An 18898-nucleotide genomic window follows, 5' to 3' on the forward strand; every position below is an offset into this window, starting at 1 on the left:
AGACAAATGTACTACTAAATGACTTGCATGCTGATTGTCATCCACATAGTAACACATCTTTTTAACCACCTTGGCTACTTCTGGCCACAGTATTGCAGCAGAAGCTTAGCACAGACCTAGGTATGATAACTGTCCACTTTTTCTTAATAATGTGTCCGATTTTACAACAACCTGTGTTTTCAGATCTTAAGTTTTCCAAAACACTTCAAAATATGCAATGTTTAAATAATAAAATAATCTACATAGTTGCTTTTATTTTATTTTTAAACACCTTTATTGAATTATCACTTGTGACAGAGGCAAACTTATATTTATATAAAAGTAATCAACCCATATTAACAAGTTCACATTTAACAATATTATACATCACATATATTGTTCTACACAATGTAATCAAACCAACATTACATAAATTGTTCAATTCCTGTTTTCTCTAAAATCTCATTCCTCCTCCAAAACATTTTTCTGCATGTATTTTTCCCAGAATATCAATTTTTTTCTCTATGTAATGTACTCCTACACTTTTCTAAAGATCACATTTCCTGTTCTTTTATTTCTGATGGTTGCTTTTACTTTGATCATCGTACATATGATTTCTAGTCATAGAAAATGGCTTAAAATGTTTGGTAAAATACAGTAAAACTAGATTGCAGCATTTGATGCTGGCTTACTTAAATCTCGCGCAAAATATTAATTCATTAAGGAATCAACAAGCATTTTTATCAAATATGACATCTAGACTCAAGAACTGTATACCCTTCCTTCTGAGTTGTGAATAGTTTTAGTATTCTGGTTAACAGGATTATATAAAGTATTTATGCAAAACTTGAGTTAGCCTATGCAGTTAAACACTTCATATAACTTGCTTACATCTTATGCCACATGTTCATACTCTGAGATGCGTAACTCTTCTGTGTGTTACCATTTTGTACTCCATTTTATAACATAATTATGTTAATTTTGCATTTTTTGCATACTGCTACAGAAACTTGCTGAGGATGCATACAACAGAGCACACACTGTGACATAAACATCAAGTGTATGTTTGGTATGCTGAAATCAAGATTCAGATGTCTGGACACATCCAGGGGTGCACTACAATACACACCAAAAAAGGCATCACAGATGATTAGTGTGTGTGTGTGTGTGTGTGTGTGTGTGTGTGTGTGTGTGTGTGTGTGTGTGTGTGCACGGTGCTATACAACATCTTAACAGCAAAATATGGTGTATGTATGCAGGTGTGGGTGACCTACCCGAAGAACCCCAGATGCCTTAAGATGACATATCACAACTGTCACAGGATGGTCAGGAGGACACAGGGGTTAGAAGAAGTAGGCATGGGCAATGGAGGATACAGCCAAATGTCTTAGTTCAGTGACATGGCAATGTCTGACACACACCTTTGAGTCATGAGAAGCCACACATACATAAGTTCACAGATTAAAGAGTGATGTTCATGTGTTGCCCCACAACAGCAGCACAGATCACAACTAGTGGAAAGAAACCATTAGATGACCAAATTGGACATCATACATAAAATAAGCATAAAATGCACCAGTAAGAACAAAACACTCAGAGGAAACATTAGTTAAGGAAGACTGTCTGCAAGGTACATCACCAAAGAGGAACACACAGGCAAATGTGTGAGACGCAGGAGGTACACACAGTAGCAGGTATCATTATGATATCATCATACAGATAAATGGCATGGAACATTACCCATCAGACGGCCACTATCACAAGGCATCTAGGCCCATTATGTGTATGGGAATGTATCAGCAAATACATATCTAAAAACACGGTCCATACACTAACAATGATGCATCACACATAGCATTGTGTGGTATGCAACAGTGTGTTATTAAACAGCAAGACTCCAACTGCAGCAATGGTAATTACATTAATCCCAATCAGCAAGCCTAAAAAACAAAATACAAACAAGCATCACTTCCCATTGCTGATAAAGACAACCCTGGAACATATAACAATTATTGGAGTGTATAGACGACTAAAATCAAGTGCTGATGACCTAGAGGAATTTATACATTGTGTACATGAAACACAGGAGGGAAGAATGATATTATATGGGGACTTAAATTTTCTAGAAACAGATTGGAATAATATTGATTCACCAACATTAGTAAGGAAATTATTCACTATGTATGTTCAGAAAAAATAATGGCTTCAGATTGTAAAAATAAACTACCAGCATATGGAACATACTAGACATTGTTTGTGTTTCTAAAGAAATTGCTGTTACTTCAAGTCAAGTTTTACCACTATTGATGTGCAGTGATCATGGGGTTATAAAGGTTAATTTGTTGCTAGATAAATCTACCAAACTGAACTCTAAACCAATGCACAGAAGATTAATTACAGATTATGTGCAAGCAAAACAGTCACTATGTAAAACTGATGGAATAATTTGTTCAGTGGAAAAACTACAGATGAAATGTGGAAAATTTTAAAAGAAAAATGATTTGAGTGTCAAAAATCAGAAAAATGTTTAACATCAGGATGTAGGCATGCAATGTCAGAGGGATATATTGTGATAAGAACAAGATACCTGATTAAGGTGAGAGACAAAAAATTAAAAAATTGAAGAGAGGTCAAATTACAACTTTGAAAACTGAAATAAACAAGCCAGGCAAACATATTAAGCATTGTGTGAGACAAGATCAAGAAAAATTTGAGAAAAATTTATATAAAGATATTGAGCATAATAGAAAACTTATTTTAAAGAGACATAAAATGTGGAAAAAGTAAAGACATGCAAATTGATAAACTGTGTAGATTCTAAAATTTATTCTCAGACACAACAGATTATAGATATAGTTATACAATCTTATACAAAACAGTTTGGCTCCACAAAGGGGATGATAAGTTGTCTTAGTGAAATCCAGGTAAAAGCAGAAACTGGAATCCAGTTAGATTATATTGAAAAAGAACTGCACAAACAGGATCCAAACAAAGCACAGGGAGGAGACAGAATTATTAATAATGACCTGAGAACACTTCAGCAAGAATTTACAGTACCATTATATCTATTATTTACTAGGTCATATAAACATGGGGAGATTCCTCAAGATTGGAGATGTGTTTATTAAACCTGTCTTTAAGGGAAAGGGGAGTAGATCAAACCCAGAGTCATATAGACCGTAAAGGTCTACTTTCATGTTATGGAAAAATAATGGAGAAGATAATATTGGATACGTTATTGTCAAAACTGGATAGATTAGGACTTGAAACCATATATCAGCATGCATATGTTGAAAATAGATCTGTTACCACATGTAACATGATGTTCTTTAACAATATAATAACTATGAATGAAAAATTGTGCTGTGATGTAATTTATATAGGTTTAACTTCATCATTTGACAGGGTCATACACAAAACTGATCAATAAATTAGAACAACTAGGTATTGATGTACTCTTGATAAGATGGATAACTGCATGGCTTACAAATAAGACATGGCAAGTATCATACAGCAGTTGGACAGGTGAAATTCTTGGTTACAGTCAGGGTGTCCCACATGACTCTGTCCTAGGCCCTTACTTGTTTAGATTGCATATTTCAGACCTAACCTTTTCATCTGTAGTGTTCTATAGTCTATATGCAGAAGACCTGAAATTGGATAAACTGATTACAAGTGTTACAGATAAGGGATGTTTGCAAAAGTACTTGACTAAATTGACCATTTTGGCACAGGAGAATAATGTACTAATAAATATATCAAAAACTAAACACATGAGATTTGGGAGACATAACTTGAAAGGTGAATATTTAATACAGCACACAGTGATCGAAACTGTAGATTCATTTAAGGACCAGGGTATATTGGTATATCCAGCTCTGAGTTTTTTCTAATTATATCAACCAACTGGTTAATGATAGTTATAGAACTATGGATTGTATAAAAAGATTTATAAAGTCTGGGAAATCAGAAAAGATGAAGTCATTTTTTGTTAGCTACATTAGACCAAATCCAAATCTTGAGTATAGAATAACAATATGGAAACCTTATAAGAAAACAAGCATGAGTAAACCGGAAAGAGTACAGCAGAAATATATCAAGGGCATCCATGGATGTGAAAATTTAAGTTGTGATGAAAGACTAAATATCTGAACTTGTACAGTGTCTCTTATAGATATCTAAGAGGAAATCTTATTCATGTATATAGCACATTTAGAGACAACTATCTCTGGGAATGTTTGGAGTTATCAAAATACTAGAGAATCATTAGACAAACTATGTAAAATATTCTATAGGAAAGTCAGAAGTTTGATAAAACAATGAACACAGTAATTAGAACTGTTCATAGAGATCCATGCGATATAATACATGTAAACAGGATATATCACTGTGCAGCTAATAACTGATAAAGTTCTACCACAAGAACACAGGGTAGTGAGGGAAAGGAAGGGGTGAAGTCGAATACCATCATGGAAGTATTGAATCGAGAAAACTATAAAGCACTTAAGACAAGAAGTGTCACTGTCAGAATAGTATAGAAAAGGGAACAGATCAGAAAGACAGATGTGATAAAAGCAATGTGCAATATTAGAGCAGATCAGGATCTATCATGCACTATTGCAAATAACAAACTAAAAATCTCATCACAGGTGGAAAAACTTAGAAGATGCACAGATAAATATAAAGGATAAGAATAAAATAAGCAATTTATTGATGACCCAAAAAGTTTTATAGAGAATTGGAAACAAGGTAAACAGAAATGAGAGATAACCAAAACAAGAAGAAATAGCTACATTTTGGAGAAGTATTTAAGAAGATCTTATGGAACATAACAAAGATGCTAAATGGATAGAAGAAGTAAAAGAAAGAATAAGAAGTTTACGGGTACAGGATGAAGTAACAGCCAGAGAGAGTGAAGCAAAGTTAAGAAAAGCCTCTAATTGGAAAACCCCAGGCCCAGATGCGGTACCTAACTTCTGGTTAAAAGTACTAATATCTTTGCACGAAGATTTAGCTATGAGTAAGAACTATGTATATGTGCACCCCAAACAGACACCAACCTGGCTAAAAACAGGAAAACACAATGCTCCTACTTAACAGTTAACCTGCAAGCTACCCTAAAAATTATAGACCAATAACTTGCCTTCCAACGATGTATAAACTATACACTGGAATTGATGCCAACAGAGTTTATAGTCATTTAGAAGAAAATTCAATTATGGCAGTAGAACAAAAGGGCAATAAAAGTAAGTCATATGGAACAAAGGATCATTTGTTGTTAAATAAAGTCATAGTGGAGAACTGTAAAAAGCAGAAGAATTTAACTATGACATGGTTTGACTACAAAAAAATAATTTGATAGTATCCCACATTCATGGATAAAAGAGTGCTTAAAACTGTATAAGATACACCACACATACATCGGCTATATTACAGTGACCATGAAACAGTGGCAGACTACTTTGCAATTAAGCCATGATAAAGGACAAATTATTATTCCATGGATAAAACTTCAAATGGGGATATTCTAGGGTGACTCTCTGTCACCACTGCTATTTTGGCTTGCCCTTAACCCATTAAGTTGGCTACTTAACAGCTTAGGCCATGGCTATAATTTGGCTCCTAGAAAACAACAAAGTGTAAAGACTTCTCATCTTCTCTGTGTGAATGATTTAAAACTGTAGAGCTTATCAGATGAGGAACTGAAAGCACAACTGCAAGTTGTCAAAACTTTTTCTGATGATATAAGAATGTAATTTGGTCTTGCTAAATGTGCAAAAGCAGGAAAACTGCACCACCAAGAAAACATCAGTTTGGGACAAGAATGTGATATAAAAGAACTTGAGCAAGAGGGACTCTATAAATATTTGGGAATTGATGAAGGATCAACAATGAAACATGAACAAATGTGAATAAAACTTAGCAAGGGATACTTTAGAAGACTTAACTTAATCCTGAAAACAGCGTTGACATCTAGGGACAAAATTCAAGAGATAAACCAATTTGCTTTTCCTGGCCTAATTTAAAGTTTTGGAGTAATTGACTGGTCTCAAAATGTGTTGGATAGATTAGACAGGAAAACAAAAAGGATGCTTCATGTTCCCCAAATGATTTATAAAAATAAGTGAAAACCAAGATTATACATTCCCCGTTCCAAAGGAAGGCTGCACTTTCTTGAAATTGATTACATGTACAGATCTACAATTATGAGACTGCACATATATCTGCTGACCTCACAAGACCCAACACAGTGAAAGTTTTGAAACATGAGGAAAATAAATCTAACACAACTTCCTTGCTTAGTCTAGCAGAAGCATATCAACATCAAACAGGAATGGAAATCAAACTAGAAGTAGATAAAAATCAGGCAGCAACTGAAAGAATATAAGGTGAAGGACCCAGTGAGAAGGCAAGAAATGTGTAAAATGCATAAATATAGTTGCGAGTATAGAAAACTTCTTGAAGAAACTCGTTGATCAGGAATAAACACAGAAATGGTTAAGGAGAGGCAAATTCAAACCAAGAGATGAAAGGTTAATATTTGCAGCTCAAGATAGTGGGCTACATACATGTTGCTTTACAAAGTCCATTGAACATGTGGGAGAAACAGACAAATGTAGGTTTTGTAAAACAGAATTTGAAACAGTTGCACACCTTGTTGCTGGTTGTAACATACTAATGGAAGAAGGACTGTATATTGAAAGGTATAATAATGTGACAAGACTGTTACACTGGGGATTGTGCAAACATTATGGTATTGAAGTGGCTGAAAAACACCAGAAGGATGAGCCACAAGGCATCACAGAAAATGATGAAGTTTACATCACATGGGATCACCCATTACCAACAGTTCAAAAGACAGATGCTAGAAAACTGGATATAGTGGTCCATGAAAAGAAGACAAAAGTAGCATTGATCATTGAAATCACCACACCCAATGACTACAGTGTCTTGTGTACAGAGAGACACAAAGTCATAAAACATCATGATTTGCAGGCAGAAACGAGAGCCATGTGGAAGAAAGATACCCAGACAGTTCCAATAGTAGTAGGCACAATTGTATTTAGATATGTTACCAATACATGTAACTTCATATGAATTGCAGAAGGAGTCATTCCTGGGCACATTGTGGGTGCTGCAAAAAGCACTTCTGGCTGACATCAAAGATTGAAACAATATTAATTTCATAAATGTTAATCGTACTTTGACTTAGGAATGGGGTCCATTCCCATCATGTTATTAGAAACCCCAAAATATTTGAAGAAATTAAAAAAAGATTCTGTAGGAATGAGAAGTGTACTAATTGGTTCTCTGAGAGAGCAACTGATGCATGGAACAGACAGACTACCAAATTACATTTCTGCAAGTACTAGTTTAGATACTTTTAAGAACATCCTGGATACTTATTGTGCCAACAAGTGTTTTGGTATATTGGCAGGCTAGAAGGGCATTAATACCCATGCTTGAAATATTTGCATGTATGTATGTATGTATGGAATGTCACACAGAAGGCACACTAGGATGCACAGGTTATTGCTGCAACATGTCTCATTTCCAGGTAATATTTGTGCAAACATGCAGAGCATCAATAACAGTGACTACACAACATACATGGAGCATGCATCAGTGCTGGGGATACATATATATGTGTGTGTGTGTGTGTGTGTGTGTGTGTGTGTGTGTGTGTGTGTGTGTGTGTGTGTGTGTGTGTGTGTGTGTGTGTGTGTGTATAGATTCAGTCAGATATGGGAATGCCCACATGGGAAATAAAACTCATTATGGAGGGTGAAAATTGAAACAGGTAAACAGAAATGCAGTGCGTGCTCAAGGTGAGACGTGCAGTATCATATTAAAATGGCATAAGTGACACTGTTATACATGCAGAAGCACAGCTGTGCATGCAGAAATGGCAGACAACAAAGAAAAGTATAATGTAAAAATCAGTCCTATCCATCTACTAGCAATTGATGCAAATATGAAAGCTTCACGTCATATATTACATTACTGTCACCAATATCTGTACTTACATATGCCAATGACAAAGAGGTAATACATATCACAAATTGAAGATAGGCACCTATGTCAGATAAATGATCAGAAAATCCTGTGGCATCACACATTTGAATAACCACCTATAGATTAATTTGTACCTTGTCAGCACAGTGGTCATCATTGCCACAGGGTCAGAGTGACACAACAGGACACACATTAGATCAATGGTTAGTGTTATTCTAATACAGTCTAGGATGCCTACACTGACAGCTCACACCACAGTCCTGGCTGACCCTGCTACACATCCAGAAACACTTAGACTACAGTGCTCTACCAAGGAGATGGATGTGACGTAAGGCACACAGTGTAGGTAGGAATATGACTGCAATGTGACCATCCGAACGTGACTGCTGGGCTCACAGCAGACAGGCCAATAGCCAATATACATGCATGTTGCAGCACAGACATTGATGTTTGATTGCCATGTGTGGTTCTAATGAGAGGTGGTTTACCTCACCCTTCTAAAGGTAATCTGGTTAGTACACTGGGGCACGTGACACCTGGTTAGTACTGTGACACTGCTCTAGCACAGCTATAGCAAGGCTTTCAATGGAGCATGCAACAAATACCATACTGTCATGCTGCACAGCCAGTACTGCCATGACCTCTCCATGTCTGTGTTACTGACCTTCATGTAAAACATGTAGCTGGTCTGCTATATGATCAGTGGCATGGACAAATGTATGCAGGTCAAAGCCATGATGACACTATGAACATTCAGTCACCCATAATAGTTGTCACCCTCTGATAAGCATTCATGCACAGCAGCTATAGTCCCACTTGTAGCCCAGTGGGCAGTACTGCTCCATCATGGGGAAGAGTCACCATCATTACCAGATTCTACATGGGACAGAGGGTCATGGTCATCATCATCATGTCTGTTATCTGATGTTTCCACATCATCAGAATGGCTGGACACATTATCCTCCATATCTGAGGCTATAAAATTATCCATATGGCTGTCCACTTATGAGCTGGACAATAAAACCAATTGAGTAGCCTGTGTGCCATGGGCGTGCTATCACAGTGAGGCACCTAACATCTCACTTCATGTTCCATGGATGGGCTACTGGATGAGGTATGCATTGGACATGGTACAAAAACAGATAGATGATATGAGTTACATACCTTTACACAAATCAAATGATGCAGTGTAGTAATGAAATATAGATCCACTATATGACTATAATAGTAAAGAAAATATGGACTTACCAGGACGTCATGGCTGTGTGTGGTTCAGGGACTGTATATAACACAGATATGTATGTTACATATCAAACACATATGACAGATGAGACTAACAAAAATACTAAAACCTACATGACAAGTCTTCGTGTGACTCCACCATCAGAAGTGAGAGTTGAAATGCAACTGTCATGTGGAAGAACAGACATAACAACACATAAAGGCATCATGTAGCATACCAACAGAGATATAATACACAGGAAATGATATAAACACATACCAGATGGGCATGGCCAAAGTGCAGATTGCAGGTGCCCTAGGCAGATGAAGAAGAGCTTAGTAGTCATGAAGGGCACAGATGAGATTATCAGTAGTGACATGTAGTGAACAGATGCAATGTCTTATTAAGTACATCTTCTCTGTATGAGGAGCGTATCATCTGTCATAATGCAGATCCTGTAGTATAGCATGGCACACAAACATCAACATGTGAGTATGCCCCACAGTCATGGCTGCAAATAGAGGCACACAACAAATATGGCTCATGCTAACAGGATATGGAGACACTTATGTGAGAAACAATGCACATGTCATCCTGATGCACCTGTGTATGGAATAAGGCAAAATGAATATCATACATCACAGCTGTGATACAAAGTACTGCATACTATAAACAAAATGGACAACCATACCTGTTCTGTCTGTATGTGCAGCTGCAAGGTCCATGCCTGGAGATAATATATCTCTAGGTTAAAATAGCAGGAAAAATATCAACATCTGTTCATACTCCACTGTCCTAACAGCAGGCAAAGCCACAGAAAGCTATAAATTACACTGTAGATGCGGACAGTTATGTGATATGCTGCTGCAGTACAGATGTTGATGGATCTATGCAACTGAAAAACTAAAACATCACACATGTTGATGGAAGTGTTATGTATATACTGTGCTGGTAAGATAACAGACTGCAGCACTTACATTGTACATCCACATCATGTGTGTTTCCACATTCAAAGCATAAATGTGTGGGTGGGACGCAGATATAACAATATGTTAATATTTGTGAAATAAAGATCCTTAATGAGGTAATGTGTATGCTGTATTGTTTGGAATTTAGGACATGCTTGTACATCCTTTAATACCTGCTTCAGTACTTTCCCAGGTATCTGATGTTCATAAATGGTGGTATGATGCAACACCAGGAACATCATTATCTCATCTGGGGAGCCAAGGGTGACACACCTCCAGTGTCATTCCTCTCTCTGTCAAAGAGGCAAAGTATGTTAGCTGCACAGAGTATCATGTAAAAACAAGATTGCCGACAGACCTCCCTGAATCTATTGTGACCACACACAGCACTGATCAAGAAAATCAGGTCTGTCAACACTTAATTCTTCCAGACAGAATTCCCCATCCATCCAAGAAAGCCATGCTGACACAGAGCCTCGATTATAACTTCATTTTCTCTGTGAAAGAAATCGTCTCCCCCACTTCTGACTGACATCTGGAAGGCATTGTGATATGCACGTTATACTTTATATGGGGGCTCACATAGTGACATGATGATGATGTTACAAGCATATGTCAATTAACATGCTCACCTCCCATTTACAATGCAAAGCTATGCAAAAAAAAAAAATGTCATGTATATTACTGGAAACTATATTACAATGTTGAAAGACAAATTAACTGAACACATCTTTATTGACATGTAAATATCGACCTCTGCAAATGCCAAACGGCCACGTCAGAGAATTTTTTCGTAAGGAGAAAAAAAAATTGCTTGGCCAAAGAGAAGCAAATCAAACTTTTAAGCCCTACATAGTGGGGGGCTTCACCCCCCCCACATCCCCCCTTAACTAAATATACCAACTCCAAGATCGCACTACAGTAAAGAAAAGGGCAAATCCCCGATGATAGCCAAGGAATTTTTTTACCCTGGGAAAAAAATTTGCTGGCGTGGCCATTCGACAATTGCAGAGGTCAATATTTACCAGTCGATAAAGATGTGTTCAGTTACTTCATCTTTCGACACCATAATATAGACCCTATTACTGTTATGTATTTTTAAACAATGGATATGAAAACAACATCTAAATATGTAATGCATGTAAGAACATCACCACATGTAAGAATTCATTAAAAAAGTTGTATAGGTTATATCTGGGAATTGAACCCATAGTAGTGGACATCACAACAGGTTATGGACAACCACACAACCATTGTGCCACACACCCATTACTGTAGTGATGGTATTTCCACAGTATGCACATCCAAACAGAATGAGCACATGTATGCCAAGAATGTTGCATACCTGTCATATACAACTGCAGTCAGTGACATACGTCATAACAAATGTTACTGTCATTATATGGTACACAATACACAAAAAGGAAGTTATACAGAAACAGTGAAGAAAATAGACACAATTAACAGTGGACATTCAAAGCCATCCTCATATTGTTTCTATCACACTGAAAACAACCATTACTATATTAGTAAGCATCAGAGATAATCTGTAAACTAGTCAGTGAATATACATCTTATGAAAATCCTAATAATTCATCAGTTTCTGTAAACATACCACAAACATTACAGATTAATCAGAAATGACTACAGATTTATTTTCATTCCATCCTTATCTATAGTTCACTAGGGCTGTTTGCTTTTTATCCATACACCTGCATATTGGGGGGAAATGTCCTTCTCACTGATGATTATTTACCATCTGTATGCATATTGTTGAATTCTGCCCCCCTCCTTTATGTCACAGACAGATTGTAATGCAGACAATTTACCACAAAAAGGACTGATGAAATGCATAAGCTGATTTATATAGATTAATGGTAACATGAGTATGTGATAATAGCTATCTATTCCATTACAACAAAGCTAGTAGATGACAGCTTACCTTTGTGCTAGCTGTACATCAGCTATACCTTAAAGTGAGATATGTAAAATTTCACAGTACAAAGCTAGGAACACAAAGGGGGCATTTAGAACAGAAGATCAATAAGGTAGATGTTACACAACTAAAAACTAAAGTTGTGGAATGCTTGTGAAGTGAAGGATTTAGTGCAGAAAGTCTAACACAGGTTATGTCACAGCATGATGGAACAATGGGTCTGCAAATTAAGGAGAAACAGGTGCAGCAGGAGACATCTGAAGAAGAAATATGGACATGGAAAAGAAAAAGAGATTTGATATGGTGCCTAGTAGTTTATTTTTGAGTATTTACTAAAGGACTTCACTTTGTGCCACACATAACATCATCAATGTACTAGATTTGTGGAAGAACACAGAGAACAATTGTTTCATGTCCAGGATTTAAAAAAAATATAGTTCATTCCAACATGTCTTGCATTACAACAACAGTAACTTATATCATCAAGAAGGAATTATTAAAAGGACAATTAAATTTGACAAGAATATGTAGTGAAGAAAAAAACCTGGTTTGAAATAGTTTGTTTTAAATTAATGATGTTCTATTCCAAGAAAGACCAAGAAAGAAATATTAAAGGTAGTAACGACAGAAGTAAGAAGTCAAAAGAAAAAAGAAAAAACTTTAGAAAGTGAAGAGCATAGATATGAAAGAAGAGAACTGAAATGGGGAAAAAAAAGAAAATGGAAATTGAAATTTGTTATCACAGTAAGGCGCAAAGAAATAGCGGTAGTGTAGCGTAGAGCCTATAATTACTTATGAAAATTGAATTCAAAAAATTCTGAAGGGGGGAATTCAAAATTTTTTGCTTTAGAAATAGAAACCTATAGGAACTAACTAAAAAAAACTGTGGAATGAATTCATGTAGAATGAGATGGGTTGACCAATGGAATGGTGAAATTGCAATAAAATATTGCAAAAGCCCAACCCAATATTATTATGGACAGAGAAAAATTTCTATTTGAAGCTAAATCAAAGTTATATATAAAATCTCTTTATAAAATAAAGTGCAAAGTTAAACTAAATGTTATATATTAGTTGAAGTTTTAATTGCCAAAAACATAAAACAAAACAAGGAGAGAACACTAAAGAAATAGAAAATAATACTTATTTCTGATATTTAAAAAAAAAAAAAGAAAAACAAATGCCTTCTACAAACACTCCCTTAGTATTGAAAAGAATGAAGATAGAAGGGTGGTATTAGAGCAGGTACACAACATCAACAAGGGGGGTGACTGGGAAGCACTAGACTAGAGTTCAAAGAGCACTTTGGCAGAATATATAGATCTGGCTAAACAAATTGAATAAAAATACTACAAATTATTTGATATAGCAAAAAAAAAAATCAGAAAACAAAATACATAAAAATATAAAATATTATTATATTAAAATTATATTATAATATAAAAAAAATGGTTGCTAGCAAAGAATAAATACACAAACAGCTTCTGGGGATATAAGCAACAAGCAGAGCATTGAATATTAAAGGAGTATGGTGCCATATTTCCACAAAGGAGAAAGCAAAACTAATCAATACAAAAAAGCAGCACTAAAGATACTTGAAGAGAAATACAGGCAAACATGCAATACAAAAAAATAAGAAAACAAAGGGATAATGAAGAAAAGAGGATTTGTAATGTAGAAGTTAAAGAAATAGAAACTGAGGTTATGGATGTCTTGTGAAGTGGAGGATTTAGTGTACAAAATCCAACTTAGGTATCATCACAGCATGATGGAACAATGAGTCCCCAAATTAAAAAGAAACAGGTAAAAAAGGAAGCATCTGATGACTTGCCACATGATGATGCTCTGGAGCCTTCTGTAGGAAACCAGTACAAAAGTTCAGTTGGAGTTGCACAGCAAGAGAAGGAGCAGTAAACAGTGTCAAGTTTGATGTAGGCAGTGTCACAGGAAGATGTTCTAGAACTTTCTGTAGGATGCCCACAGGAAATAGAGAGCTAAGAATGTGCCCTCACTTTAGAAGTAAATGATCTAAAGGAAGAGTTGCTTGATTTAATAGAGATGGCTAGATGTATTAAAACTGATGAAAGAAATAAATTACAGAAAGTAGGTATGACACAAACTGTTAGAAGTCTGATAAAACAAATGAACGCAGTAATCAAGACTGTTAACAGAAACTTGTGATATAATAGAAGTAACTAGGGTATAGTACTGTGTAGCTAAATTAATAACAGTTAAAGTATTACTACAAAAATGCTTAGCAATAAGGGAAAGGAAGGGACGAAGGAAACTTCCATCATGGAAGCACTGAATAGAGAAAACCAAAAAGCAATTAAACAAGAAGTGTCACTGTTAGAAGAGTACAGAAGAGAAAACATCAACAAAAATACTTAGACAGATGTGATAAAAGCAATGTGCGGTATCAGAACAGACACAGATCTATCATACACTATTGCAAATAAACTAATGATATCAGCATGGACAGAAAAACTTGGAAGATATGTGGATAAACATAAAGGAAAAGTGCAAAATAAGTAATTGACTGATGACCCAAAAAAACATTTTAGAGAAGACTGGGAAATAAAGCAAAAGGAAGAGAAACCCTACTAAAAAAAAAAAAAAAAAGATGAAATAGACACATTTTGGAAAAATATTTATAAAGATTCTGTGGAACATGACAAAGATGCTGAATGAGTAGAAAAATCAAACGAAACAGTACAGAATATAAATGTACAGGATGTGAAATGGGATGAAGTATCTGCCAGAGAAACTGAAACATTTAGAAAACCTCCTAATTGGAAACCCCTGATCCCAGATGCAGTACATAACTTCTAGCTAAAAGTATTAACATCTTTACATAAGAACCACCAACAAAAAAATTCCCACAAGATGTAGCAGCAACACCAACAAATAAACCAAAAATCCGCTGGACAGGTAGAACAGGAACCAAAAATTCTCAAACACAAAATTTTAGTGAATAAATCACTTTTAATATCGCTTTTGTCCCCAAAGAGTCCTCTTCAAAATAAACATTAACTAACAAACCAAGTCTTATATACACTCAAACTTCCTCAATTCAATCTAATTACATATCAGTCATTCAATTATTCAATATAAATGAAAACCCTCCCAAATATACTTGCAATAAAAAACTCACATATATAAAACTATAAAATGTAAAACCAGAATATATGAAAAAACACAATTTAAACAGCAACATATCTGACAAACTCACAAAGTGCTTTATCACTGAATATTCTTAGAAACATTTAATCTTCTGTTCTTAAGAAAACATTTGATATTAATAGAGTCATTCATTCCTGGAGGTTTGTCAGCCCCCAGCCTTAATTGTCAAGTGCTTCCCTTCCTTTCCACTTGCTCTTTATAACATCCTCCACTGATGTTTTTGGGTACTTGTTCCAAAATAGAGAACAGATTTTTTTGTATTCAGTACACTTAAGAGTATGCCTATAAAGTGTATTGTTGCAATTATTCATTCTAATAGAATAAAGATGTTCCTTAATTCTCTGAAATAAACATCTATTTGTCATACCTACATAACAATCCTTACAATATGAACATACTGCTATATACACTATCCCCTGCGTTTTCCAATTAAAAACCCAGCTAATCAGTGTTGTGCTCTTTAAATGGGGTAATTCTATAAAAGGCCCTTCCAAAATATACCTACAAGTTGCACAAAAAACACACTTATACATCCCTTTCATTTTCACACTCTGGACAAATGCTTCTTGAAAGAAACTGTCCTTTAGTAAACACCCCTTCAAATTAAAAGTGTTTTAAATGTAAATTTAGGTATGTCATCTATAACCCTTTTAAGGTCACTGTTCCCCTTAATAATATCCAGTTTTGATTGATAACAGAAACTATACTACATCTATCAACTGACATATCAAGACAACATACTGTGTCATAATTGTCAGTACTATACCTTCCTATTGTATTTTGCGACTCTTTGGACACTTGACCTGAAATTAAAATGGGTGGAAAATCAGTGGCTCTATGCTTTCTAATCTCTTCAGCCAGTTCAGATAACATCCCTTCTTGATAGCCTCTATCCATAAACATTTTAACAATTAATGAAACCTCTTTTTCAAAAACATAATCATCAGGGCTCATCCTAGAGGCATGTACTAACTGTCCCTTAGGAATATTATTTTTCATAAAAACATGATGATTACTAGAGTAATACAAATAATTGTTAACAAAAGTGTTTTTTCTAAAAATTCTACTACTAAATTTCAAATTAGAAATGTCTCATTTAATAGGAACATCCAAAAAAAATCACTTCTAAACCTACATCATCTTTCATAAACCTCACAAATTCAGAACTTGCATTCATTTCATTGATAATTTTCTAAACCTGCTTGCTATTCAGATCACCAACAAATCTAGTATAGAAAATTACTCTATAATTGGACAAAATAGGTTTCAGCAGCTTTTGCTCCCACCATCCAATACGATATTAGCATAAGCAGGGGCAGCTGCTGAACCTATTGCTACCCCCTTTAATTGCTTATATATTTTACTATTGAACAAAGAATAGTTGTTATAAAGAAGAAGTTCCAAAAGTGCATCACATACATGAACATCATTAGTAGAAAAAAGAGCCAATGTGCTTAAAAATTGCCTTACAAATTCCTTACCAATGTCATGCGGTATGCTGGTAAACAGTGAACAAATGTCAACTGTAAACATTACATTTTTACTGGAGTCAAAATCATAACCCTACTACAGTCAGCAACTACAACTTTAGTACTTATTCAAGATGCAACAAAAACTCCTAACCTGCATACATTCCTTTTATCTTTCAGAGATACAATTTATATCCAGGTAGAAGACATCTGTACAATTCCATGTTTCTGTCATAACTATTGCATCATAATTAATATATTTACAACTTAATTCAAGTTAATCTTTTTAATTCAAACTCCTAGCATTTGCATAACAATTTTTTTACCAATATGTCTTTACTTCCCTTACCTTTTCTACTTGCACTCTGTGACTGGAGTCCACAAATGCTTCACTAAATCTGTATTTTTACTCAACAATCTGCCCATATAAAAACTTAATAAAAAATCTGTCATTATCAAAAAAATGCTATTTTTAACGTCTTGCCAATTAAATACTACATCCAAGTCATTGTAGGGCAAAATTTATACCCCATTTAGTAAACTGAAATACATTAGAAAACTGATAATCAGAGAGCAAAGGAGAGGGGAACATTCCTGAAATATACAAATCAGCTTTGTACTTCCTACAAATATCCAGGATATCTTGAACCAAACTATACATATGATTAAAAGTTGTCTCCAACAAATCATTAAGATCCACATGAATAATTAACTGGTAAAATTTCTGATGTCCCAACATTTGAGAATATCTTGCAATTTCGAACCACTGAGACATGAAACAGTGATTTTTTTTCCTGCTGAGATTAGTTAAAGGTTTAAAACATTTTTGTATCATAGAATCACCAATTAATAAGATACTTTCTCTTTGCTCGGGTTCTGAAATTTCCACCTATTGCTCTCCTCTTAATCTTTTCATTTATAGCTGTAACACAGTCAGTCATCTGGCTATTTTCACTATCACTCCTTAACATTCTCCTGGTATTATTATTTGTCCTTTCCCAAAATCCTCAATGTATTGATCATACAGTCCCGTCAATAAAAATAATATTTCTCTAGTCAGTATCCCAAAACATATAAATTGCTACTGATCAGTATTCTGTCTTAATGTTTCATCTACCACTAAACCATTAAGTGAACTTTAACAAGTCTTTGAGTACTCCCATCAGATATACACCTATCATTAGAACTTGCCTCATTTTTATCAATACCCAGAAGTGACTTCTGAACATTTTCATTTGTCCTAACAATTTTCCATCTCCAGTTGTCAATTTCAGACTCTAAAGCAACAAGATTACTACATTTCTGACAGAGACTACTATAACTCTTCCCAAAACTATTGGCAGTCATGCTATACATTAAACATGTAATGTATAATATTGCAATACTGCCTTTTCTTCCAGTAATGGTTGAATCCAAATGGCAACTAATTTATCTATTATTCAAATGAAATGATACCTAGCAGGCACCCAAATACTTGTACAACTGCAGGAGCTTTTTAAATAACTCAGCTGTTCCCTGTTTAGCCAATCAGAGTGCATATACACATGCCCCAGGAAATAAAATAAACAATACTTTAAAATAAAATATTTAACAGCAAGAGAAAATGCAGTGATCTCAATGCTTTGTTCACACAGTAGCCTTTTTAAATAGCTGAGCAGCTCTCTGCTTAGCCAATCATTGTATAGGTGTAGACAATAACAAAAGCAGAGTGCAAATAGCAATGCTGTAGGAGACACATTTGGAAAGAAATAAGCATGTGAATTTGATAAAGAAAGGATTTCAAGGTGGACATTTGGCAGAATATCAGGGAGAAAGGAAAAGGGGAGAAATTGTATTAATTGCTTGAGGAGCTCCCATAGTGATAGAAGAGGAAAGAAGATAATGGTAGATTTTTGGAAATATGGGGCTACTGGCAAAAGGATACTTATACTGGCATGTTTTATATTCTACTTAAACTGATATTATGCAGCTTAAGAAAATTTTGGGAGAAATCAGCATTCAGCAGGGAATATTACTTACAGGTGGGGAATTGAACTTGATTTGCAACAGTGTGGCTGTATCTTGGGGACCTAGAAGGGAAAATATAACAAAAGAGGGTAGATTTCTAAAGACATTTATGAAAATA

Source organism: Protopterus annectens, chromosome 17.part0, assembly GCF_019279795.1.
Source record: "Protopterus annectens isolate FY-2018-M chromosome 17.part0, PAN1.0, whole genome shotgun sequence".
NCBI classification, from domain to species: Eukaryota; Metazoa; Chordata; order Ceratodontiformes; family Protopteridae; genus Protopterus; species Protopterus annectens.